Below are 7,326 nucleotides of genomic sequence, written 5' to 3'. Positions count from 1 at the left end.
CACTTCAATGGGAATTCAGATTGAAATGCAAATTCGTAAAGAAATTTAAAGGGAAAAATCAGCTCTTTGGAAAACTTCCATCATTTCCTCAAGAAAATTTTATATTAATTTTTATTCCCTTAAACTTCTATTAAAAAACTAAAAAGTTTGTTCTAGAAAAACACTCATTTCACTGGTGAGGTTGTCTTTCACTTTTAGTGACATTAAAATATGAAAAACAGGTGCATTCCCTAGATAAGTTTATTCAATTCCTGCATCATTCTTGCTTCCAATCATTTTGAAGATAGCTGGGCCAGAAAAAAATGATGAACTTTTTCATTTCGAATGACATTGAGCAATTGGCTTGATATTTCATAATGAAGTGAAAGTCTGAAAAATATATATGTTCGAAAGAGGAATAGCAAAGAAGCTAGCAAATTATTTTCCTGTGTTGAATTTCCTTTTCATGATTTTATTTTGGAATGGCCCTCTGATGGAGAAAGGAGTTTTAAAAACAAGGACAGTAATAAGCTACAATTAACTAACATGAAATTATCAAGTGGAGCTGCAAGTTAGAGTATGTATATCATATGTTGTTTTGTATTTCCTATTCTGTAACTTGAGTCAATCTGGTATCGGGGAAAAGCAACTAGAAAGTAAATAACTGAGTCATTGTCTTAATTCTGTCACCTACTAGCTATATAATGAAAAGCAAATGTCTTAACTTCTTAATCTGTATATCTGTGCTGTAAATCCACCTGAATTGTTGTGGGAACCAAATGAGATATGAAACCAAATGTGAAAAGGCTTTGTGAACTGTGGATTGTTATTCAAATGAAGAGTTAAACCTAAGATTTTTGCAAACTGTGGAGTACTATGTACATAAAGATTTAGAAATGACATTTAATCTTATTCATTACCACTGGGTAGGGCTTTCAGAGGATAGGAGTCTTGAGATACTTCTTTATTTTTTGTGCTTCCATATTTTGAGGCTCCATGTATAATAAAAATTAGAAGTGACAAAGCATATTTACAAAATTCAGGATGCTTTTAAAATTTGTAACACAACATATTTATAAGTCTAATCTTTTTTTTGAATTATGTCAAAAGCTGATATTTGAGACTATTTGTAAATTTCTTTCCTTGGACAAACAGCTCTTCTAGCCCCTGCCTTATCCTGCTAGTGAGCTCTTATGTAGGTGTCATTCTTGCTACTTTTGTACTAGCTACTAAGTTCAATGTTCATAATAGGAGAAATGGAAAGTTTTCCTGCTTGACACTGAACAAATAGACTCCTGCTTGACGCTGAACAAATAGACTGTGAAGACATTCCAAGTTTTTGGCAGGGACTAGAAATGTGGAATGAGCTGAACAAAATGAGAATATTCAGAGTGCCTAATCAACTATTACAATATGATCTTACTTCCTCTACCATGATTCTAGAAAGAAAACAAGGCCACCCCTCTAACCACAATGAGGAAGCCTAACTGTTTGTAGAGGAAAAAAAGAATCACATTTCAAATTGTGATTCCACCTCTAAGTGGTGTCACAGTCTAAGAAACTAGTTCAGCAACCAAATTCATTTCAAAAAGTAATTTTGAGTTTTACTTGAATATTTCAAAAATCAGTAAAAGGGCTATAATTCATCATTCCAAAACCTCTTGAAAATCTACTGTCTTCTTCATTTCTCCCATGCCCTTTAGCTCCTCCAGGCAACTTCAGTTGTTCAAGAAACCATGGACTAATGATTTCTTCTAATTCTTTCTTCTCCTGTGCTGAATCTATTGTTCCACCTGTCCTAGAGTTATCAAATAGAAGTTAGTTCAATTGGAATTTCAAACAAATAGTGACTATTTTTGGTATACATATGTCTTATGAAATATTTAGGACAAATATATACTAAAATATTGCTTGCTATTTATCTGAAATTCCAATTTTAACTGAAGTGTCTTGTATTCTTTTTGCTAAGTTTGGCAAACCTATCCTGTATTCCAGAATAACCACCAGAGCTGTGCTCCCACCCACTGGTCCAACTGTACCAACAGATGTCCAGAGAACCTAGAAGCTCCATGTTCCCCAGGTTGCTCTTGTTCTCAGTGAAAGGAAAGGCTAAAGCTTCTTTGAAGGTATAAATCATTTCTCAGTTTGATTTTAAATATTTTAGAGCAGTTTAAATTATCAGTAAAAGTGAATGGAAGATACAAAGATTTCCCATAATCCTCTGCCTTATCACATGCATAACTGGACCCATTATCAACACCTCCCGCAGAGTGGTATATTTATGAACAACTGAGGAATCTCTATGGACACATCATTATTACTCACAGTCCATAATTTACACTGGGGTTCATTCTATGAATTTGGATGAATGTATAATGGCATGTGTCCTTTCATTACAGTATCAGACAGAGTGGTTTCACTGCCCTAAAATTTCTCTGTGCACCACTCCCTTTTGGTTTTTATATCACACAGAATCCATATGGAGATTTTCTGATGATTAAAACTCTCCACTTCAGTATATATCATTGTAGCTGAACTCATAAGGGTTAGAACAGGACTCCAAAGGAGTGTGCAAACGAACCGACATAAAGGAAAACTCTGATTACATTTGGTTGGATATAAACCCTAACTGGATATAAGTGAGCTGAACAAATTATCAGTACATTTTTGGTTGTGATGGTTTATTGGTTGTATTTTACAAAATATATCACTATCTTTTAATAATACAACCTGAAGTAAAGCAAAGACAGTTGTCCTGAATAAAATGTTCCTAGAAACATTGCATGAGCAACATATGGAAATCTTTCTCCTCAATAACATAGGCAAACTATTTTATCTAGTTGTAGCCTCCTGTCTTCTGTTTGCTTAGCCAACAGCACCCCCACACACAAATACAAACAATAGAATAAAGGAATCACCAGCTAAAGGAGGAAAAATCCATCAACTTGAAGTCCAATAAACCAGTTTTTTCTTTTTCATTAACTGTGATTTTTAAAATGCAAATACTTGTAAATTTAAAAAAATAAAAAAGGAAGGAGTAGGGTGGGTGGGAACATGAATGACAGAAAGAGTAGGGCGGGAAGTATCACTATGCTCACAAATCTTTGTATATGAAATATATGAAATTTGTTCACCTTATTTAAATAAAAATTAAAAAAAACGCAAATACTTTCAAAATAGTGTTGTATGTAGACATAGTGCTAATAGGCTTGGATTTATTTTCTTTTTTTTTTCTTTCTTTTTTTTTTAACTTTTATTTAATGAATATAAATTTCCAAAGTACGGCTTATGGATTACAATGGCTTCCCCCCCATAACGTCCCTTCCACCTGCAACCCTCCCCTTTCCCACTCCCTCTCCCCTTCCATTCACATGAGGATTCATTTTCAATTCTCTTTATATACAGAAGATCAGTTTAGCATACATTAAGTAAAGATTTCAACAGTTTGCTCCCACACAGAAACATAAAGTGAAAAATAATAGATGATTTTTTAAATGATGATGAAATCAGATCAGACCTATTGTCATGTTTATGGATTTATTTTCATTCAATTCAATTAACATATTTATTGGATAACACCTACAGGCCAAATTGAGTTCTGTGGTATTTTTTTAACTAGGCCATAAGAAAGTTAATGGTGATTTATAAATTACCAGGCATCTTCTACTGATTTTATGAACAGTAACGATCATTGGCCTTTAGTATTTTGCGACCTGAATAGCACCTGATTGGGATGGACTTGGAAGCCTTGTTAGTAGCCTTGGTATGTTTGTCAGACCCTCAGAGAATTTGCCTTTCTTTATGACTACACACTGACAAAATTGCTTGGTAAAATAATAAAATGTTGATACACTTGTTTATTGGGTCCACCTGATTGGGATGGACTTGGAAGCCTTGTTAGTAGCCTTGGTATGTTTGTCAGACCCTCAGAGAATTTGCCTTTCTTTATGACTACACACTGACAAAATTGCTTGGTAAAAAAATAAAATGTTGATACACTTGTTTATTGGGTCCATCACACAGATATATCTGGATGGCACACACTGCAGTGATGCAAGTACAGTCCTTGGAGTTCAATATATCTGAGGAATAGGAATTCCTACTTTGCAAATTCCCTGGACATTTGATCCCAGACAATTACTTAATCTTGATGAATCTCAATTCACTCATCAGCACAAGAGGGATAATAATGCAGACATTATGAGATTGTTGGGATGATTCAATAATTTTACAGATGTCTTCATAAATATTGCCTTTTCTGCCTAGAACTCCTTTCTCATCTCTTTTTTTTTTTTAGTAACAGATATGTGCTACATAAACAGCTAGGATCTAATACTTTTAACTTTAAAAGCTAAAATGACTCATAAGTACCCATTTTGTCACCATGAGTACCCCCTTTTCTCCACCCCAGAGTCATTCCAACAGGGATGATCCCACTCCTAATTTCTGGTAGCTCCCACCTGGCCTCTTAGTCTGCAAACCGGGTAGGCCCTGTTGATAATGGACCATGCTACCAGTTCCACCAGGTCTTGCTTGTTTTAAGAAGGCCTGCTGAACTGTGCCATTATGCCAGGGACTACTGTTCAAACCTGAGCATTCCAAAGATATTTGTTACCACTACTATCACTAAATTATCAGCATTGCTATCACCAAAGTGCTTTCTGCCAGTCAACTTCAGCTCTTCTAAAGAACTTATGCAACAGACAAATGTCTGTCATAGTCATATTGTTGAAAGTAAACCCTCCTACATATCAACCTTTTCTCTATTCATTGCTGTAGTGGCCTTACTGATGCTTTTAAAATAACTTTCCATGTTTTGGGAAATGAAAATAGAAAAAGAAAATCTCCTCCCACTAGGTTAGGATCAGAGATAGTTTTCAATGTCTGAAATCATGGTCTGGACTTTATGTTTTATATTCACACACTCTCATGTAACCATTAATGCAAAAGCATGCATGCAGTCCATGGGAGGCATGGCCAGGAGCAGTTTTCTGCCTACCAAACATTATGCTATAAGCAGCCTCTCTTCTCATATGGGAATGTAAAATCTAATGCTGAAACTCTACTGCTTTTTCACACTTTTCATTCTCCTATGATTTCTTTTTCTTTAAGAGACTTTTGTTTTTTGTTCCTGCCTACTGATCTCCACTGGGACCATATTATCTCAAACACTAAAGTTGTCCTAAAAAATTATATCTCAAAAGGGAGAGGAACTTGGGGTCTCCAAGTCCTCTTTTTATTGTGATAAGCTATACATAATATAAAATTTACCATTTTAACTATTTTTAACAACTCACTGGCCTGACATACATCCACAATTTTGTGATTACCTCTACCCATCTCTAGAACTCTATCTTCCCCAAACTGAAACTACAACCATTAAACTCCTAATTTTCCTTATCCCTATCTCTGGTAGTTGCTATTCTACTTTCTTTCTCTTTGCATTTAACTAATCTAGGAAGCTTATACAAGTGGAATCATCCAACACTTATTCTTTTGCATCTGCCTTATTTCCTTTAGCATTATGTCCTCAAGGTTCCTTCATGCTGTAGGATGTGTCCGAATTTCCATCATTTTTAGGACTGAATAACATTCCACTGTATGCATATGACACATTTTATTCATCCATCCATTCATCAGTGAGTGTTTTGATTATTTCTGCCTTTTGGCTATTATGAATAACATTGCCATATATATGGGTATACAAATATCCCTTTGGGTTTTTGCTTTCAGTTCCTTTTGTTATATACCCAGAAGCGGATCTGCAGGTTCATGCAGTAACTCTGTTTCATTTTTTGAGATCCATCCCTTCTTTGTCATGGATTTTTTTTGTCCTCAATACAAATCTGCCTATACTTTCCCTAGCAAGAATAGTATTTCATATACAAACTGGTATGGTATTGAAGAGATCTTTGTGACTCAAAAACAGCCTACCGCATCTATATAACAGCAATTTCTTCTTTAAAATTTAGTTGAAGGAGTGTCTCCTCCAAGAAGCCTTCCCTTTTCACCTCCCAGCTTCATTAGTCATACCTCCTTTGTGTGCTCCTATACAATCCTGGGGGCAATATGTATATTATTACTGCCCAGATTGAACTACAAAATCACTTATTTGCTTGTTTTCTCCTCGTTTCAACTATAAGCCCTGTCAAGACAAAGATTTTATATATTTTGTATTGCACTCTTAGCTTTTAGCTTATCACCTAGCACAGAGTGAATCTCTGGGAAATGATAAGCTGTTCTCCACAATCTCAAACATCTATTTGGTTTGTGCTTAGATTCACTATCTCACAATGAATTATCTGGATACTTTATCCAAGTATTTCCTGGAAGTGTTTATTTTAAGGATTTCTGCAATACCAGTATCTTCCCTAACTTACATCCTTCCTAGAGCGTGAATCATAATATTTTTGGACCAATTTGTTCCAACTTTAAAGGCTATGTCTAGATGTTTCTAAAAACTGATCAACTAGTTGCATAGTTAATCAAATGGCAAACTTAGTTAATACAATGTTATTTTGAGTTTCTAATTTCAAAACCTATAGTATATTCAAATTTAATGAGATCCCAATTTTATTTCATCTACCTCTCAAGCTATTAGCCTCATAGGTACAAGGTTAGGCTTGTTTTTCATTTAGTAAAAATGAAAGTTGACAGCTCTGGCCATATTACTCATATTAACAAGAAATTTTGGAAGAAGCAGTAACAAGGCAACTCATCCTACATCATGTTGGTACAATAAGCCCAAGGGGTTTTTCTCATTCATCGTGTGTTCTCCTACCAGTGTATAATTGAGAAACTAGCATCAGAAGAATGGGATGGTTCTGAACACTTCCTTAGTTAAAGTGAAAAATTCTAGTTGAGTTCCTTCATTATGCAAATTTATTGGAAAACAACAGTCACAATTTTTCAGTAATTTCATTTTAACAGTTATAGAAAGATTCTCCCCATGCAGATCCAGAGGGAAATGCAGATTTCCTAGTCAAGAAGCCCCTTTAGTGAGGCAGGAGTCAACACAGAGGAACTGGGGCTGGATAGGAATGGGAGACAGGGATGTAAAACACAGAACTTCTCCAAATTTCTCAACCAATTGCCTGGGGAGGGTATAAATTTTAATATATCACTTTGAGATTTCAAGTTTTTATCTTCTAAATTCTCATAGATCTTACAGTTCCATCAGCAAGTTCATATGTGTTATAAATTTTTAATGTCTTTTACTCCCGAATCTTCAAGTAAAATTGGGACTGATAAAAGTGATAATAATACTAATACTTTGAGATCACTAATGATAATAGCTAATATTTAACGAGTGTATATTCTTTACCAGGTACTATTTTAAGCACTTAC

This window comes from Oryctolagus cuniculus, chromosome X (assembly GCF_964237555.1).
Source record: "Oryctolagus cuniculus chromosome X, mOryCun1.1, whole genome shotgun sequence".
Lineage (NCBI taxonomy): Eukaryota > Metazoa > Chordata > Mammalia > Lagomorpha > Leporidae > Oryctolagus > Oryctolagus cuniculus.
This window is presented reverse-complemented; position numbering follows the sequence as displayed.